The sequence below is a fragment of the Chiloscyllium plagiosum genome, unplaced genomic scaffold (genome assembly GCF_037043375.1).
Source record: "Chiloscyllium plagiosum isolate Xiang-an unplaced genomic scaffold, Cpla_swu_hap1 HiC_scaffold_6, whole genome shotgun sequence".
Taxonomy (NCBI): Eukaryota; Metazoa; Chordata; class Chondrichthyes; order Orectolobiformes; family Hemiscylliidae; genus Chiloscyllium; species Chiloscyllium plagiosum.
In genome coordinates this window covers 13,712,929-13,733,960 of record NW_028270144.1, presented here as the reverse complement: position 1 = coordinate 13,733,960, position 21,032 = coordinate 13,712,929, and the positions used below count along the sequence as shown (strand labels likewise).

Here is a 21,032-nt window from a genome sequence, read left to right as displayed (position 1 = left end):
AGGAAATAATATGGTTAGTGTAAGGGAGGAACTAATAAAGGCAGATTCACTGCATACATCAAAATGCACAAAGTAGGAAATAAAATTAATGAATTATGTGTTTAAGTAAAAATACCATGTCGTCTTGAGATGATAGCCATGGTTGAGAGTGTGGTGCTGGAATAGCACAGAAGGTCAGGCAGCATCCAAGGATGCTACCTGAGCTGCTGTGCTTTTCCAGCACTACACTCTCAACTCTGATCTCCAGCACCTACAGTCCTCACTTTCTCCTAGAGGGTAGTCATGGCTCAGACAGAGTATTCCATATTGCTGGATACAAGGAACTCAGGAAAATTTGAAAGAGACAAAGGATGAGGAGTAGCTGTATTGATTAAAGATAACAGCGTAGTGTTGGAGAAAGAGATGCCCGAGAGGGCTCAAGGGCAGAATCTGTTTTGCTGAACTAAAGAGCAAAGGGTGGAATTATATTGCTTGTTATTATCTATAGAATACCAAATAGTGTGAACGAGTGAACAAGGAAATTAAAGAGGCATGCAAGAGCTATTAATGGGGGCATCTTTAATTTTCTAAATGTTGACAAGGAGAGTGGTAGTTTAAAGGGTAGAAGAGGGGGAGCAAGAAATCTTGGAGCACATTTAAGAAAGTTATCTGCAGCCATATGTTTTCAGTCTGTTTATAGATAGCAAAAAGCGCAGCATGCCTAACACTGACCCTTGGGGAACAGCAATGTCTATCATCCTCCAGGCTGAAGAATCAATAATTCACCATGACTCACTGTTTTCTGTCCTTAAGGCAATTTTTCATCCAAGTTGACACTGAACATCCCATTTTATAAGTCTCAATTTTGTTACCTTTCCACTGTGCAGCCATTCTGTGCAAGAGACCTTGGTTCTTCACCTTCATTTGTCAACTGGGGGGAAAAAAAAGACTTGCCTGAGGGTTTCAGTTGATGAAAGTTTTTATAATCAATTTCTTGCACTTCTGTAAATATAGCTTTTCATTCTGCACTCTATATCAGTTGTTTATCTCCACATTTGAGATTACTGTTTTCAGTTGTGCTGTGTGTAGATAACATCAGCTAAAATAAACTGGAGAATTATATGTTCTGCAGTTTATTCTGGAACCATTTTTCTGTTATGTCCTTAAAGTTTTGTCAGTAGCTTTTATTCGATCTAGTCCAAGCTACTTTAGTTGCAACTGCTTTGTTTCTTGAGAGGTCACGTTTTATAAAGTATTCATCTGTTGTAAATGAATATGGCTGGTTTTTGAGCTTGGGTGCCTTTCAATAGATTCAAACATAGTGTCATTGTAGGCTCAAATTCTTCTCCTGAGGGGTTTTTTTTGCACAAAGAGAGAATTAATTTATCAGAATCGCATTGCATTCCAGTGGTGAAATTAAATGATTCTCTCCCGTATTTCAATGTAGTTGTTGCAAAATCTGTTAAAAAAGAGGCAGGCAACTCTTTAGGCCACACAATGGCTCAGTGGTTAGCACTGCTGCCTCACAGAACCAGGGACCTGGGTTCGATTCCAGTCTCGGGTGACTGTGTGCAATTTGCATGTTCTCCCTGTGTCTCATGGGTTTCCTGCCACAGTCCAAAGCTGTGCAGGTTAGGTGGATTAGCTATGGAAATGCAGGGTTACAAGGATAGGGTGGGGGTTGTTCTTCGGAAGGTCGATATGGGCTGAATGGTCTGCTTCCACACTGTAGTGATTCTACGTTTCTGACTTTGGCTATTATAACTTGTGAGAAATTGCTTCTTTTGCTCATCAAGTAAATCATTCTCACCTCTGGTTCTTGCTATTCTGGCCAAGTGAGAGCTTCTCTTCATTCACAGGTAAATGGGGGCTTCCCAAGTTCATGGCGATGGGCAGAAAGGCTGACAATCTGAGAGGGCGAGGATGGGGCCTGAGGTTTTCCTGCTGCCATCCTGTTGGTGTCAGGAAACCTGACAGCATAGTTGCTTGTCTGGCAGCCTATTAACTCACTAAAATTGTAATTTGCACCTGTTCACTGCTCCTCCTGTTGTTTTTCTTCTATCTCCTCAGGAATTGGCACAGAATCAATAACCCAAATTGCCTCCTTTTGCACCATAAGTGACCCCACTGGGCGTTTTCCTGTATTGCATCGGATATTGAGAACTGGGAAGGGCTTTTGCCTGAAACGTCGATTTTCCTGCTCCTCGGATGCTGCCTGACCGGCTGTGCTTTTCCAGCACCACTCTAATCTCAACTCTGATCTCCAGCATTTGCAGGTCCTTGTTTTTACCTTATAAGAGGTGAATCCACAATTCTGAAAGTGTAGAGAAATTGGAAATTCAGAGGCTGAGAAATCACACTGCAGCCTTAGTATAAAGGTCTGCTCCAACTAGTGCCATGCCAGCGGAGCTGAGACTGGTGAGAAGAGAGCTAACCCAGTATTGAGGAGGCATCCCTGACCTTTGTCACGAGTACTGAAGTGTTTTCTGGCTGTACGCTATGGCCAACAGGTGTTAAATTGGTCCAGCATAACTCTGCCTCTGGAAAGCTACAAATCCTTTTCTGCTCACCTCAATTCCTCATGGCTTTGCCAGATGAAGGAGCAGTGCTCCAAAAGCTTGTATTTTCAAATAAAGCTGTTGTGTGATTTTTAACTTTGTCCACACCAGTCCAACACCAGCTCCTCCACATCACAGTCATCATTGACTCACTGCTGGTGTATATACCTGTTGTCTTATCAAGTGTCTACACTGTGTAGTAAATGTAATCGGAAGTGTAGTCTGAAGATCTGCTTTCAACATCCAGTCTTCAGTTATAAGACCTTTAATTCTAACTAAAACAGAAATTGCTGGGAAAACTCAGCAGGTCTGGCAGCATCTGTGGAGATACAGCAGAGTTAATGTTTTGGGTTTAGTGACCTTTCTTCAGAACTTTAATTGTAACAGGTTGCTGAAGACTTGAACAATTGTGCCAAATCCTGGCACACCAGACTTCCTTATTTCTCACACCATAATCTACAATTACAATGTTTAAAAGACATTTGGATAAGTATATGAATAGGAACATGGAGGGATAAGGGCCATGATCAGGACTATTTTAGGTTGGGAATGTGTTCAGCATGGACTGGTTGAACCAAAGGCTCTATTTCTGTGCTGTACGACGCGATGACTCAAAGACTCTATGATCCAGTGGGACCCATGCTCATGGCTGTTCAGCAATTGTTTCAGTTATGGAGGCATTCACATTGATGAAATGCACCCAGCACACAGATTACCCAGCACCAGTTGTCAACATAAGTTTCACCTCCATATCTAAGTGGAGTCTTAGATTATAACTTTTCACACAAAGCATGCACCCCTGTATTTTGCATCCAGACTTTTGTTCTCAGCCTGCTTACATTCAATCATTTCACAATTCAACATTTTCAAAATTATCTTGTACTTCAAAGCCAATTACTTTAAGCTTGTGAACTGTGTTCGGCAGTGAGAGCTTTCTTAGTAAAAGAGATATACACTTGTCATACACTCGTCATGTAATGTTGCGTAGTAAAAGCTTGCCACTTTTCTAATTGCCTTTCATTGTATTCCTACTAGTTCGTCAATACCCAATAACCCTTTATTATGCTGTACTCTTATTTTTGTTCCAATGTATTTTCTGCACTGGTGTTGTGCCTTTAACTGTGCAGTGTTAAGGAGAATGAGAATGTATTGTGAATTCCCATGGTGATAGATGTCACACTCATGACTATACTGACAACGAGCTTGAAAGTATTTGATTTTTTTTGTACTTTGTTACAGCTGTGTAGTGTAATCACGCTTTGTTTGTGGTATAGATGCCACAGAAAGCGCTGCAGCACTTATAAGGTGGGTGTTGCTATGGTTACTGTCACCACTCAATGATGGTGAGCATGAACTCTAAACTGTTTTCTTTGCTGCTGCCAGTGACTCACTGGAAAGTACTTCCATTTGCACAGTCTCCCTTAGTTAGCCGATAGGTTCAGTTAATAAACCAGGAATAATTTATCAAATTATGTTGTTGACTTAATATGTAAGATTAAAAAAATACAGTTATTAAACAGTGTCTTTTATGCTCCTGATCAGAGGTGTCTGCAATAGTTGTGTAAATCCATGACATTCAGCATGCATAAAAGCAGTGTGATATGTATGAATAAATGCTCAACATACAAAAGAAATCCTTGTGCCCTTATGATAAATATAAAATATGTGAAAATAATTGGAATTTGGATTTTAAATTAGAGATAAAATTGATGGATGGCTTCAATTCTCTAAGATTAACATTTTTACTAAGAGGTCAGAAAGCACTTTGGAACAGTGAACTATGGCCATCATTTCCAAGAAGGCATGTGACTTAAGTGTCTTGGAGGAGACTTATGGTGTTAATTGATTAGGTGCTCCATAAATAGCACTTTTGTTTTTTGGACTGTGGATTAAAAATGGGAAAAGAAATTGCTTTAAATCAATGAACTGTGAAAGAAGACGTTACAAGTTCTTTTTAAATTGCCAGAATTCAGTTGCATGTTATAGCCACAGGTGGGTTTATTCAGGCAGAAAGGGGGCAATATTAGGAACCTTGTGTGTTTGTTCGGGGAGCTATTTTCCAGTTGATAGATGTTTGACTGGTTTCTAAACCAGAACCAGTGGTATGTGTTCAGGAGTACTCAATATAGCGATAACTTCTGGACTGAATCCTGGCTGAGTGGCCATCGTTTTTCTATTGGATAGTACAGTAGAAACATTTAACCTGTGAAGTAGAAAACATGTATGTCACTATCCCCTGTATATGAGTGGAGAAATAGAATTACAATCTAAGCAACTATGTATTCTTCCTTTCTCTGAGAGTCATAGAGTCATACAGCATGGAAACAGACCCTTCAGTCCAATCAGTCCATGCTGAACAGAATGCCAAACTAAACTAGTGACACCTGCCTGCTCCTGACTCATATCCCTCCAAACCTTTCCTATTTGTGTACTTATCCAGTGTCCTTTAAACCTCATAACTATGCCCACATCCATCACTTCCTGAGGAAGTTCATTCCTCATGTGAACCACCCTCTGTGTAAAAGGTTTGCCCCTTGTGACTTTTTTGGGAGTTTCTCCTCTCGCCTTAAACATGTGCCCCTTAGTCTTGAAATCACCATCCTGGGAAAAAGACAACTAGCATTAACTCTAGAATACCCCGCATTGTTTTATAAACCTCTATAATGTCGCCTCTCCACCTCCTGTGCTCCAGTGGAATAAGTTCCAGACTATACAGCCTTTTTTTGTAAGTCAAACATTCCATACCCAGCAACATCCCGGCAAATCTCTTCTGAACCCTCTCCAGCTGATAAAGTCACCTACGGAGACAATGAAAGGATGAATCCTGAACTGGTGAATGAAAGGTTGTCTCTTCAATCTCATATCCTCATCAATGAGTCAGAAGGGATTGGAAGGGAACTGATGGTAAACGTCACATTGATGCCTGCAATCCAGACTGGTGTCAGAACTGTGTTTCATTAGCTATATTTTGCTCTGTTTCCACTGTAATATTTGTGGCTTCCCTGGTCTCTTAGTCTGCCTGTAAATGTATGAGAATGTTTTAAAGGGGTTGAATTCAAGTTATAATGAGTAATAAATTAGTCATTCGAGTTTCTTTTCTGCCATTGGATAAAAACAATCTGTTTATAGTAAAGAACTATTTTCGTGTTAAGTACAGCAATTTGATGAGTGTTTTATTTTAACCTGGCTTCATCAGTCAGGTAAACTGAGGACTTTGGATAATTTGATTAAATATTTCGCATTTGTGATGACGACAGGAATGGGGAATAGTGGAGTCTGATTTCCTGTGTGCGGCCCCAGTGAGTCATGGTAATTGGCAATGATGAACTCCTGTGCCACAAGCAAACTAGGAGCCACTAATAGTTTGAATTCAGGTCAGAATCAGATCTCAGTTCAGAAAAGTTAGATTTCTCAGTGAACAAAAACAAACAGTCTCATAGAAGAGCAGGCTGTCAGAGAAATCTCCAGACAGTGAGAGTTTAAATTGTAGAATATTTTGCTTGTGATAATTTTGTAAAGTCTCCAAGCCATGTGTAGAAGTTTTCAAACTGTCAGAACGGGAAAGAGATTTAAGCCCTCGTAACTGGAAATAAGTGTTGCTTGGGAGAAAAATAGAAATTTTATTTTGCCGTTTATATTAAGAAACTGTTTTATGTATACCTTGCTTTATTTTCTATAATAAATTTGTGTTCTTTAAGAGTTAGAGAGTCACACAGCATGGAAATAAACCCTTCAGTTCAACTCATCCAGGCTGAACATGTTCCAAAACCAAACTAGTCCCATTTTCCTGTATTTGGTCCATATCCCTCCAAACATTTCTTATTCATGTACTAATCCAACTGTCTTTTAAATGTACCTGCATCCTCTGACACCACTTCCTCTGGCAGTTCATTCTCCACCTGAATCACTCTCTGTGTGAAAAACATGGCCTCTCACATCCTTTTTAAAACTTTCTCCTCTCACCTTAAAAATATGCCTCCTTGTTTTGAACTTCCCCATCTGGGGAAAAGACTTTTGCTATTCACCTTATGTGTGCACCTCATGGTTTTATAAACCTCCATAAGGTCACTCCTCAACCTCCTACACTCCAGTGAAAAATGTTCCAGCCTATTCTGATAACTGAAACCTCCCATTCCTGGCAACATCCTGGTAAATCTTTTCTGAACTCTTTCCAATTTAATAATATCCTTCCTATAACAGAGCTACAAGAACTGCACAGAGTACTCCATGAGAGGCCCCACTAATATCCTGGACAACCTCTACATGATGGCTCTACTCCTATACACAAAGGGCTGTATAGTGAAGGAAAGCATGCTAAATGCCTTCTTAACCACCTTGTCTACCTGTGTCACAAATTTCAAAGAATTATGTATCCGTATCTCTATGTCACTCTGGTCCTCCATACAATCCAGGGCAATACCATTAACTTATTTCAACATGGTGGAGGTGGAGTAGGCAGCTTGTCCATCTGTCTGCATTTTTTTTTCTTTCCTTCCTCTTTCTCTCTCTTTTTTTCTAACATTTTAACATGTCTGCTTAAAAGAAAACTTAACTTGTAGCTGAGAACCGGAGTGGAGAACGCTAGAGGCCTGGAGCAGAGCAGGGTTGGTTGTTGGACTGGGGACCAGCTCAGGGGGTTAGCACCTTAAGAAGCTGGTCAGACCGCATGTGAAAGCACCTACACTGATCGACGGCATTATAATGTTAATCTGTAATCGGTTTATCTGACTGTAATGTTTATCCTTTTAACTGTAAGTCTTAGTTTCCAACTTATACCATGAATCACTGTAAGGTAATGAAACTCTTTTCTTCTTTATTTCTCCTTTTTGTATCTAAGATTTGAACGTAGGTACTTTGTACTTAAGATGGCACCATGAGGGGTGACATTGCAAACTTTTCACTGTACTCCTGTACATGAGTACATGATATAATAAAACCTATTCTAATAAGTCCTGCTCTTGTTTGTTTTCACAAACTGCAATACCTTGCATTTATCTAAATTAAACACCATCTGCCACTCCTCTGCCCATTGGCACAATTGACTAAGATCTCTTTGTTATCTTAGATAGCCTTCACTGTCTACTATACCACCACTTTTGGTGTCATTCGTAAACTTACTAACCATGCCTTCAAATCATTTATATAAATGACAAACCATAATGTGTTCAGTATTGATCCTTGCAGAACTCTACTGGTCATCGGTTTCCAATCTAAAAAACAACATCTCCATCTTCACCCTCTGTGTCCTACTGTCAAACCAATTTTATTAAAGATATTATGTGAATATGTTCAGTGATTAATCATCATGGCAGTTCCAAAACAATTAAATCTATGATATATTAAGCTTAGTTTCATTCTGGGATCTCAATCATTTACTTTTATCATCAGCTATGATCTTAACAGTCTGAAACCAGACATTTCAAGACTCAAGCAAAAATGTATTTGCATCAATCTCACTCTCAGCATTTTTGCCATCTAATGCTCATTCCCATTCTCCTATCATTCAAAAAGAAGAAAGTTTCAGCCTCAGCTCTTGAGCTCCATAAGTTGCTGATTTGCGTCATGCAGGGTGCTCTCTGGTCTATTACGACCGATCAGGGAGGTCCAGAAAATGTAAAAAGTGGCAGGGGCCAAAGTTATTTACAATTCTTGATTCACCAAAACTTACTTCCAGCTTCCAAAGAATCTAACCAGAGTTGAAACTGACTTTCTGTATTTATTATAACAAGCATTTTGCTATTGAATGAATTTTACACACTAGATTAGGTCATAGGCTGACCTGGACAAATTCCTGAATAAATGTTACTTCAATGGCTGGAAATTCATAGTAACTCCCAACAATGATATTTTTCTTGTACAGTGTCATTTCTTCAGTGAATTTGTCCTGATCTGCCCTTTTCAGAGTTCACATTTCATATACCTTTCATATTCTGCGATCACATATCCATAGCAACCGAACCACAACCTTCATAACATCATTTAAAACTGAGTCACTGTCCAGCTGCGTGAGCAGTTTAAAACTTAATTTATTTCCTTAAACAATGCTGATATATGAGAGCTGTTGAGAAATGTAAGATTGATTTTGAATTTTTTTCCCAATGCAGTAAAAATCAATACCTTTTTTCCATGCATGTTTGTCCTCTACACATTGAATCATAAGGTTATAACCATTTAGCTCACTTATATCCACAGTGCTGTGGTTCTCCATGTTTAGAAATTTTCTGAACCTTGTAGCTTGTCCGCAGAGATATTGGAATGATCTGGTCCATGAACTCCACCATGTGCAACAGTGACATTCCACTTTGACTGACAGCAAATAATACCTTGCTGGGATTTTCACTAATAGCTAAAAAAAAATTTATCCTCTGAGATTTACCCTCCTTGATTTGCTCTACCTTGCCAACTAGCTGCCTACCCACAATGCAGCTGCATCTCTGGTAGTTGAGTTCACAATTCTTTTGAGGTCAAGATTTGACCTCTCCAGAAGGACGCTAAGTGTTATATCACTGCAACTATCAAGACCACAACATAGATTTTTCAGCAAAAGACTCACAAATTTGGCAAAACAAAGACGCAAATTGTGACCACTCTCACAAGTTATGTGGCTGACACTCATGTAGGATTTACATGCGGGTAAAAGTTCTGAGCAGGAAAAAGCTGCAATAACATCCAAGCCAGCCAGATGTTTGTGGTGTTAATAAAATCTGTAAATGTTTGATTCCCTTGGCTTTAACCTTGACTATCCTTTAGTCTTTGATTAGATTGACTTCCTTATTATTTGGCTGATCCAAAAAAGTGGCCTTTTAAAATCTTTACTGCAGACACGATATGTTCATTTTACATTGTTACAGTCCTGTAAGTTCATACATTGAATCAGACTTATTTGTTTAATTAGATTTGTGTGCAATGTAAGTTTTGATTTCTCTTAAGGGTTTGTTATATTAAAATGTTGGAAGTACAGTACTGATTGACAAAAATACAGCTCAAGAAATCCCCTTGATCATTTTCTCCAATCTGGGACTCTCAGTACAATGTGGATGATTCATTCTGGGCTTTAAATAACCAAATAAAATAAAGAATATCAAAAATATAAGAGATAAGCTATTCAGTTAAAACACTCAAATTAGTTCTGAGACTGAAACAAAGGATTATCATGCAGTTAAGCACTTGAAATGTTCCATCATTGAGGAACTAGTCAGTAATAAGAAAAAAAGATTGTTTGGATTGGCTCCTTGTCAGCATTGTGTCCATGCTCTTTCCTCACATTGAAAGAGTATTTCAATGAAAGAGATATACAGGGACTACTTCACTAAAGATGGAGTGGAATTCTTCAGCACCAGCCGCATACCATGGACATCACGTCAGTTTGATTGAATACTCTGTAGCTGAGTTCATACACAGAACGCACACTTCAATTTATGTTTCCTTGCTATGTAAATTGAACTTTGAAATAGTCTGCTGTGCTACTCAAATGTCAACAGAACACCTTGCTTGCCACTCTTGCAGGCCCTACATTATAGGTCTAAGGAAAAGAAGCTGCAGGCCAGGACCTGTAGCCCTGGAGAGTGAACTGGGAGGTGCAGATTGGTGGCTTTAGGAATTATGGAGGGCTAGCCAGCTATAGAGGATGGTAGAGCCAAAGTAAATCAAGGAGAAGGTTGGAATCTGTGTCTTTATCATGTTCTTGCTGCCCAAGAGATTTTGTCACTAGTAGGGAAGGTGGCAATCCTCCTTGCCAAAGGTTGATACAAATCCTCAAGCAGTAAATTAAGAATCTCTTTCCAACTCTGCTGGACTCTCTTACCTTTGGAAAAAGTGAGGACTGCAGATACTGGAGATCAGAGTCAAGAGTGGGGTGCTTAAAAAGCACAGCAGGTCAACTGGCATTTGAGGAGCAGGAGAATCGATGTTTCAGGCGTAAGTCCTTCATCAGGAATCCTGATGACAGGCTTATGCCTGAAACGTCGATTCCCCTGCTCCTCGGATGCTGCCTGACCTGCTGTGCTTTTCCAGCACCACACTCTTGACTCTAATCTCCAGCATCGGCAGTCCTCACTTTCTCCATTCCTGAAAATGAGGTGACTTGGAAATGTATCGCTATTCATTCAATGTCATGGGGTTAAAATCCTGGAATTCCTCCCTAATGGCATTCTGGGCCAATGTAGAACAATGGATTTCAGTGGTTCAGGAAAACACCACTGGTTTCTCAGGGAAACTAGAGACTGAGCAATAAAAGTTGGTCTAGTCAGTGATAAAATAAAACAAAACTTATACATACTTTTAATTTCATTTCGTTTGAGTTTGAGTTTTGAATTTTGAATTAATGACACATGGGTTTGTCTGGTATTTCTGTGGACAAGGTGTTTCCTTTTAAAACATCATGAGGACATAGCTTTCAGAACTAATGTTTTTAAAATTTAATTAAGGAGCGTTTACAACCAAGCAACGTAAACAATTGTGAGTCAAAGTGTCTGTTAGAAAATCCTAGATTTTTTTTAAGATCAAGGAAAGTATCAGCAATTGAGAAAAAAAGTTTTTTTCCCAAACTTTTCAGTTTTGAGGCAGTTCTGCAGAAGTCAACATAAGGTGGATATATAAAGCAGCCATCCTGAGAACAGGAAAAGATAATAAAACTAGATTATCTCAGAGGAAGAATTTAGTGAGAGACACAGACCAGAACTGTTTAGATGAAACCCTGAAAATGTTATTCGAGCACTCAGATATCTGAAAGCTCCAGGAAAAGCCTATCATATTTTCCCAGATTTGAGGTGAAGTCACAATTAACCAAAGCCAAACGAGGTGTTTTTTTAAAAAAGTATTTTTCTTCTGGTGTGCGCACTGCGTGCATGATCCTTTGGATACAGTAAAGTGATATTTTTGCAATCTTAAGGAGTGTCTTGGAATTATTTGGATTATGTTTCAAAATGTTTAAAGGCATGTTAGATATTGACATGTTGGTCCATTCAGATTCAACTCCATTTCATTTGTTTAATTAACTACAATGGCTTGCTGGCCAGGATCCTGAAGCAAATTCTAACAATTTGGACAAGTCTTGGCTTTGTTTGGGACTTTGCTATGGGCCAACTTATGGTCCCTCTGATTAGGGAGGCTATGCAACTGCCTTCACTCAAATGGTGTTCCCAAGCTCAGTTGGACTGGTGAGAGAGTCCACTTCCATAAGAATACCCCATAACTCAGGGTCTTTGCCCTCATGGCCCAGTTGTGAGACTTCTTTTTCCTGCAATGAGGTGGACGTAGGGTTGAGTATACTTGCAATGGACAGGAAAGTCACTAATGGGGAAGCAGAGGCAGGAGAGGTTCTGAGGGGTCCCTGATGAATGAATAGGAAGTGCTGAAGATTCAGAGAGTGAGTAGTTTGGGAGGATGAGGTGATTGAAAGCCATTGAGTGGACATGTTATGTGCAATAGCGAGAGTGGCAGTCCATTGAATTTTGGGAAGTGGTTGTCCAATGACAGAATGAGAGTGAGTGGCACCCCTGTAAGAGTGAAGTAACAGAGAGAAATTGGTGCCATTTACCCTTGGGTAATGCTGAATATCATAATTTTTCACCCTATACTCCAGTGTGTACATTTCAACCAGGACACTGCACTGGGTGACTATATTTGTCCATGCTGGTTGTGTCTTTTGGCCTGGCCTGCTTTGCTGGTAATCAGAAAAAACATTGCCTTCATTTCCACACCCCCAACTTGTCTTACTGCATCTCCAGGTTGCCACAAGGATCGACTACTTTTCGTCATTTATGTAAATGATTTGGATGTGAGCATAAGAAATATAGTTAGCAAATTTGCAGGTGACACCAAAATTGGAGGTGTAGTGGACAGCGAAGAAGGTTACCTCAGAGTACATTGGGATCTTGAGCAGATGGGCCAATGGGCGACAGAAGAAGTTTAATTTAGATAAATGTGAGGTGCTGCATTTTGGAATGACACATCAGGGCAGAACTTATACACTCAATGGTCAGGTCTTGGGGGGGGGGGGGGGGTTGGTGAATAAAGAGACCTTGGAGTGCAGGTTCATAGCTCCTTGAAAAGTGGAGTCACAGGCCGATAGGATAGTGAAGAAGGCATTTAGTATGCTTGCCTTTATTGGTCGGTTATTGAGTATAGGAGTTGGGAGGTCATGGTGCAGCTGTACAGGACATTGGTTGGGTCACTTTTGGAATACTGCATTCAATTCTGGTCTCTCTACTATAGGAAGGATGTTGTGAAACTTGAAAGCGTTCAGAAAAGATTGACAAGGATGTTGCCAGGGCCAGAGGGTTTGAGTATAAGGAGAGGCTGGATCAACTGGGGCTGTTTTCCCTGGAGCATCGGAGGCTGAGGGGTGATCATATAGAGGGTTATAAAATCATGAGAGGCATGGATAAGGTGAATAGACAAGGTCTTTTCCTTGGGCCAGTGGGTGGGTTGAAAGCGGGGGGGGGATGGTGGTGTGGAGGTGGCTGTCCAAAACTAGAGGTTATAGATAAGAGGGGAAAGAGTTAAAAGGGACCTAAGGAGCAACGTTTTCCACATAGAGGATGATGTGTGTATGGAACGAGCTTCCAGAGAAGTAATGGAAGCAAGTAACAATTACAACATTTAAAAGGCATCTGGATGGGTACATGAATAGGAAAGATTTAGAGGGATATGGGCTAAGTTCTAGCAAAATAGGATATCTAGTTGGTATGGATGTGTTGGACTGGATAGGCTTTTTCTGTGCTGTATATCTTTATGACTCTATTGATGAAACTAATTTACCTTTCTGGACCATTTCCTTTGGGATAAAGGGGTGTGCCAACAGTGTGAAGGGCAGGTCTTGCTTTGCAGCAAACACGATGGCAGCTCATAAGTGCTGTGGAGCAGGGGTTTAAAAATGGCACTAGTGACATGAACACTATAACACTCTTCCTGCTACACAATTTTACAAGATGGACTCCAAAGAGGCCAATTGCATGAGAAAAGTTGTTCTGGGCCATGGCAGACTGGCCATCAAACTTGAAGAAAACAATGGGAAACTTCAACCCAAAATCTGATCAGAGTTCCTAGAAGCAGCTGATCCAGAAACATCTCAACATTTTATCTCATGGGCAAGGTCACAGACTCGCTCTAACCCAAATCAAAATCATAGCTACTGGATATCTTTTCAAATAAACAGATTAAAACATCAAATAAATCGTAATCATTCTGGTTTGATTAACAGCGCATGAAGAGGAGATTTGAAGAATTAAGTAGTTGTGTCAAACTATATTCCCTGATGATATCTTGCATTTCCTAATTACAAATTTCATTGGCACATTTTCTGTGCACAGTGACTGACCATTTTTGGCAAATCTGTATTGCTGAACTCTCTAATGAGGTGAACTCACTTGTTGTTCAATGGTTCAAATTAATATTCAAAAAACATTAGTTTGAATTTGTGTGTTTGTGCATTGAGTCCCATTATCCATTTTTGGCAGTCATGGGAAAAGACTGTTAACTGATCATAACAAATCACAAATAGCACAAAGTGAAAAATGCTGCTGTTTTCCAGTTCCTTTGTTGGGTGTCCCTTTACGGTAACGACTCTCTTTAAATGCAAGTTGGAGTTGCACTGGAGATGTAATACCAGAATATATTGTGGCTGTTGAATACAGGGCAAATGTTGTTTGTAAGTCTTGCCCATGCTGATTTAATTGGCACCAGTCTTTGTTGCAAGTGGTTGATCAAAATACCATGCTGTCCTCTGCAGGCCATCTGGGACTTTATTGACAACTATGTGTTACCTTTACAAATCAAATTGAAGTAATGTCACTGGACAGTGCAGAATGCGAATCAGGAAGCACAAGGCAGAATAGTGCAAATCAGGTTTAAAGATCAAAATAATAGAAGGAAAGAACGAGAGAGAGTGGGAAAAAAAGTTGAAAGTTATGAAAGGTAATATGTCTTACTTTCTTTTTAAGAGATAACATTTGCAGGACTATGGGAAGGGAATGTCACTTGGTCAGTTTCTCTTTCAGAAAACCAGCACAAATATAATGGGGTAAATGACCTTCTTCTATACTATAATTCTGAGATCTTCAACATTTAAAGCCTAAAGGAATAATACTCCATGCTTATGAAAGTAGATTATTAAGTGCTAGAGTGATGATTTGACCATAACTACGATCTGTTATGCAATTAAAAATGTTACTTAGATGGCAATAAACAAGGCTTGTCTTTTTGTGAGGAGTTTACTCCATTGCTAGCATGAGTAAAGACATTTCATGCTTCATATTTGTTAAACTGAAGGGTCAGATAATGGGATCCTCATTTTGAGAAGACACTGGCAGAATACCCTAGTGTGAAGAGCATTATGGATTTTTTTTCTTTTCAACCATACATTTCTCCTTTCCTGAAGTTTCTGTGTAATTTAGCCATTAATAATGATGAACAACATTATACTCATGGTTACCCAGCTTCCCTTCATTATGTTTTTGCTACGTAGATTGTATTGAGAGGGAAACTTAAAATCAAGGAGTTAATGCAGGTGGTTGAGATAGCTGATCATATCCTATGAATTATTTTATACTCAGCATTTGTCAGCGCAAAAGTCTTGGCTTGCAAGGAAGGATTTGTTCAAATTGCAAGCTATAATCATCAAAAACATATTCCATATGAACAATAGCCACAGAAATGTCATAAATTTTCCAGTCTTACAATAGAGATTAGGAAAAAAATAGAATAAAGCAATGGAATTTTCTGTCAGCTTCAGTCTTGACAGAATATGATTGCCATTTGGATTTTGTACAAGACATAAGATGTGAGCACCTAATGTCCAAGAGCGACTTGTTTGAATAAGTAGTCAGAATTGGATAAGAAGCACCCCTTAATACCATTAAATGTTCATATTTGGCAACAAATATGTTTTGCATGCAACTGTTTTTCCCATGAGTTTTGTTGATCTGAAATACAGCATACAATAGGCTCGATTTAATGCTCCCTTCACTTCCACAGGCAGTTTGGACGGAATGTGGCATCTCAATTCCATTAGGTGTATTGCCTACCACTAATGCAGTCTTTCCATATTATTTCAGCCAAATGCATCACCTCTTGTTTCTCTGCATCAAACTTCATCTACCACCAAATTACTCACAGCTTGTCCTTTTGAAATTCTGTATTACCCTCATATTTTGCAAAGTTTCCAGATTTTGTTAAAACAAAGACCAAGAGGTTTGACTCAACAAAAGGATGTGAGAGTGCATTTATAATCATCAAATCATTACAGTGCAGGGACAGGCCATTTGGCCCATCAAATCTACACCTCTGAAGAGAGGTGTTTTGTTTGAGTTTTATGCTGAAACCACATAATTTGAAAAGCATTCATTTAGTAGGACAAGAATATTATAGCAAACACTTTGTCAGAGCAAATATTGCGAAAAGTAAATGTTGTGGGCAAAGTGGGAAATCATGTCTCACAAACTTGATTGAGTTTTTTGAAGAACGAAGATGATTAATGAGGGCAGAGCAGTGGACGTAATCTCTATGGACTTCAGTAAGGTGTTCAACAAGGTTCCTCATGGTCAACTGGTTAGCAAGGTTAGATTCTCATGGAATACAGGGAGAACTAGCCATTTGGATTCATTGCTGGCTTGAAGGTAGAAGACAGAGGGTGATGGTGCAATGTTGCCTTTCAGACTGGAGGCCTGTCTGAAGGCCTTTCGGACTGGAGGCCTTTCAGACTGAGCAGTGGTGTGCCACAAGGATCAGTGCTGGGTCCACTGTTTTTGTCATTGAAATAAATGATTTGTATTTGTACATAGGAGGTATAGTTAGTAAGTTTGCAGAAGATAGCAAAATTGGAGGTGTAGTAGTCTGCAAAAAAGGTTACCTCAGTGTACAATAGGATCTTGATCAGATGGACCAATGGGCTGACGAGTGGTAGATTTTGGAAAGGCAAATCTTAGAGGACTTATACAATTAATGCTAAGGTCCTAGGGTGTGTTGATGAACAAATAGACCCCGGAGTGCAGATTCATAACTCGTTGAAAGTAGAGTCACAGGGAGATAGAATAATGAAGAAGGCATTTGGTATGCTTTCCTTTATTGGACAGAGCATTGAGTACAACAGGAGTTGGGAGGTCATGTTGCGGCTGTACAGGACATTGGTTAGGTCACGTTTGGAATACTGTATGCAATTCTGGTCCCCCTCCTATTGGAAGGATGCTTTGAAACTTGAAAGGGTTCAGAAAAGATTTACAAGGAAGTTGCCAGGGTTGGAGGATTTGAATTATTGGGAGAGGCTGAATAGGCTTGGACTATTTTGCCTAGAGCATCGGAGGCTGAGGGGGTCACCATATAGAGGTTTATAAAATCAAGGGGGTGCAGAGATAGGGTAAATAGAAAAGGTCTTTTCCACAGAGTAGGGGAATCCAGAACTAGAGGGCATAGGTTTAGGGTAAGAGGGGAAACTTTAAGAGGGACCTAAAGTGTGTGTATGGAATGAGCTGCCAGGAGAAGTGGTGGAGGCTGGTACAATTGCAACATTAAAGAGACATCTGGATGGGTATATGAATAGGAAGGGCTTAGTGGGATATGGACAAACTGCTGGCAAATGGGACTAGATTAGGTTAGGATACCTAGTTGGCATGAACAAGTTGGACCGAAGTGTCTGTGCTGTACAGTGCTATAACCCTATGATATTCCTGTGTGTTTTTTGTAAATTTATCATTCTTGTCAACATAAATAGAAATAATAATTAGCAAATGTTCATTAAAAAAAGATGTTTCATTTATTTTTCACTGGTGACTGGAGTGATGAAGATTTATCATATTTTTTATTATTATTCTGCAACTTGGGTTCTAAAGTCATGATAAATGGGTTTTGACTTTCTGTTCTGTGAAGATGACTTTTTAAGAGTTAGAAACTTGTTTATCACTGGATCGAAACAACATTTTCCAAGAATTAAGCTCAATGATTAGACAAACTACCAGGTGAGCTAAGTATTTACTAAGTTAAGGTTTAATGACCCAGCGAAATAAAGGTTAGAGGCCAGTTCAGTTCAGAAGTAAAGACCAACACTAACAGATGTGATGTTTCACGGCCTAAAAGCAGTGAAAGTAATAGGGAAAAACATTTTTTGAAACCAGTAAGAAATATCAATGAGCCAGCCCATGTCTGTAATTTTTTTTGAAGAGAAGTTGTAAGGCAGAGGTACTGAATTGGCTACTGAAGACAACTTCAGTAAACAACTTGTGAGGCCTTGGGATTTTTTATTTAAAGATGGAACAATAGAAGCAGCCTAAAGGGGTGTGACCAGCTCTCACAGAATCACCTCTCTGAGTTTTGTTTTATCAGTAGCTCCAGAAGTCATTGGGGTCTCAAAAGAGTTGGAAGCTTCAGTGAATGATTCCTAGCTGCTAATTTCCCTGAAATTTCTCTTGGGTTTTTTTGCCCTCCTGGGTTAGAGAACTGCATATAAGAATCTGTGTCTGAATTTGCCTTTTGGCCAAGGGGAAAGTGGTGTTTATGGGATGTTACTGTATTAAAACAGTTAGTTAATAATAGGTGCTGTACATATTATATGGTTAAGTTTTCCAATAGTTAAGTTATTCTAGGTTCCTTTTTATTTTGCTTGTATTTTAACTATAATGTTTAAATAAATTGTGTTTTGCTTAATTCGAGTAGTTTGACCATCTGGAACATAACACTTCACGTTTACCTTTAAAATAAGAAAAACGTTAGGGTCTAGGCTACCTTCTGAAAATACTTTAAGGGGATCTGGTCTGGTCCATAACATTGCGTACCTCAGTGAGAGATTAAACAAATCACATCTGAATATATTGAAAGTTGCCAAAAAAGTCTGCTTGTGACCTTGGCATCTGAGTAAGAAAGTTACAATAAGAGTGAAATTTCACTAGATTTAAGTATCTGTAAAGGATGCTGTTGGGAAAAAGCATTAATTTGTTTTGCTGTTTATGTTTAGATCATTCCAAATTGTATTCTCTGCATATACTATTTTTTTTCTTTTCTATTATAAACTTTGATGCTAATGTGTTCAATGTACATTGACATCCTCTTATGAATATGTATAGTGGCAGACCACCATGGTAACCAAATTTCAAAACTAAAATGTATTGTCTATTAAGCCAGGTTTCACTCTCGAGTTCGATCTACCCAGCACTATTATCAGCTGAAATCAAAACATCAGGCTATACTGAAAATTGTCATTTCCAATCTGCTATTGTAACTTCAAGTGTGACAGAGAGATAGTTTACATACATAGTTATAGCAGTACAGCAGTTCATGGTTTGTTTTCCCAACACACAGAGCTCTGCATCAGAAACTAGCTATCAGCTAATATATAAATCTATTACTATAAGATTTATAGAAGCATTTAGTGAGTTAAAGTTTGCATCCAAGCTTAGTTTACTTCTATGTGTATGAGCTCAATCTGAAATGCTGTTCTATTTTTCCCTCAATGAGATTCATGAGCTGTCGGGTCGCTGATCCTGATCCAACTACAATGACAATGTTTGAAATTATAGGCAATCTTTTCCTCAGCATATATTCTCACATTTTCAAACCATTTCCTGCATTCATTACCACCTCAGTTGGTATTCATCAGTTTTGTGATTGAGTGGTAATTTTTGCAAGTATAAATCCAACATTTTCAAGTATAGATGCACATTGGCTAGATGCATCTGTGTCTTCACACTCTTTTCAAACTTCCTCTGCAGCAGATTTAATTCTGTCTCTCCGAAATTCAGTTTCCTTGCTTGTTTTTTTTTCCCTCTCTCTCTCTCTCTTGATGGTTTAGACTTCAGTGCCAAAGGTAGAAAGAAAATCCACTTATATTATCTCACAGCTAAAGGATGCCTGCGTGAACAGAGTTTTGGTCGCCTCAATTTAGTTTCCTGAAGGTGTGGATTCACAGCACAAAACTTGTTGCTATTTCAGTAAATTGAGCAACTTATGTGAAAAAGCCTAAGCATGACTAATGGAGGAAATGGAATATAATTCTCACATATCACGCTTGCAGCAGGAATACACTGCTGAGATATTTTGTAATGTACTTAAGATGAGGAAAACTCATTGTTCGAATTTGGATTTTATTCAGAACTCAACCCTTTCAGCTTTCTATATCAGGGGCATATGCAACATGAGTAGACCATTCAGCCCCATTTCGTCTGATTCTACCCTATCTCTACTCCAGTGAAATATCAGAAAAAAAGGGTAATTGTAGCTAGTATAACAGTAATAAAACTTGTATAACAATAATCGTGCCTAACACCCACTTTATACAACACATTGGCTATATTACAGCTATTTTAGGTTGAGGATGGAGATGGGTCAATACTTAAAATTATCCTTTTTATTGACAGGTCATAAAACTGAGATGCCAGAATTTTAAAAGGTTATGAGGAAATTGGAAAACACAACCTGTCCAAAATGTATGAATTCCAGTTGAAAATTTTTAATGAGCTTGTTGCCAGTTTTTTTAAGGGCATTTTGAACATTTCTTATGAAGGTACGTCATTGACATAGTTTCTCAGTGCTGACAGGGAGGGGATGTCAGGATGACTGAACTGCATCAAGGAGACACCATTAAAGCTGTAAGGCCCTTACTCACAGGTAACTGGCTTCATAGCATTTGGAGAATCATCACCAGGCCTCGTCACCCCGGACAAAGGCATTCTGGGTTGGCAGCAGATCTGAGGGCTAGGCATGTCCTTCTGCATGCAGACTTCCTGGTTTCATGACAGGGATTGGATCAGGAAGATTCCACAATCCACAGGAAAGAATGGAAGAACTGAACAGGAACTCAGATTGAACCAGTCCAGGACACATCAATTAATGATAAAGAGCAACAACTGCAGTAGGTCAGGCAGGTCCCTGTTCAATAGCAATGCAATAGCAACACAAGGTCCAGGGCCAGCAAGGCAATAAAAATAATAGCCCAGAGCATAGGGACCACCAAAGGGACAACTCACCTGGATATGCTGGAATGTCAGTGCTACAGAGGGCTGCCCCTATCTCGGTAGGTGTTTGCTGACATGTGCCAGCTCTGGGAATCTTCCAAGACCTCTCAGCAAGGGCTACAGCTGTAAACATCAGTGCTATCTTATAGTTTGTTTTGCAACTGATTCCTGAGGAGAGGCAAGGAACATTGATCGCAGTAGGCACTCTCATGTCATTGCACCATGAAAATAACCGATTCTCTGTTTCAGAGGGCAAAATCAGAGGGTGGGCGGCACGATGGCACAGTGGTTAGCACTGCTGCCTCACAGCAGTGTTCAATTCCCGCCTCAGGCGACTGACTGTGTGGAGTTTGCACGTTCTCCCCGTGTCTGCGTGGGTTTCCTCCGGGTGCTCCGGTTTCCTCCCACAGTCCAAAGATGTGCAGGTCAGGTGAATTGGCCATGCTAAATTGATCGTAGTGTTAGGTAAGGAGTAAATGGAGGAGCATGGGTGGGTTGCGCTTCGGCGGGTCGGTGTGGACTTGTTGGGCCGAAGGGCCTGTTTCCACACTGTAAT

The 21,032-nt window shown here is 39.5% G+C and overlaps 1 long non-coding RNA gene across 3 annotated transcripts in view; it reads right to left on the bottom strand.

Moving 5' to 3' along the window:
• LOC122550452 (uncharacterized) overlaps positions 1–21,032 on the bottom strand; it is a 112,015-nt gene that overhangs the window by 70,630 nt on the left and 20,353 nt on the right. For all 3 annotated transcript variants that reach the window (XR_015757384.1, XR_015757383.1, XR_015757385.1), the window contains exon 2: positions 852–910. This is a non-coding gene — a long non-coding RNA (uncharacterized LOC122550452). The remainder of the gene's footprint in view (positions 1–851; positions 911–21,032) is intronic.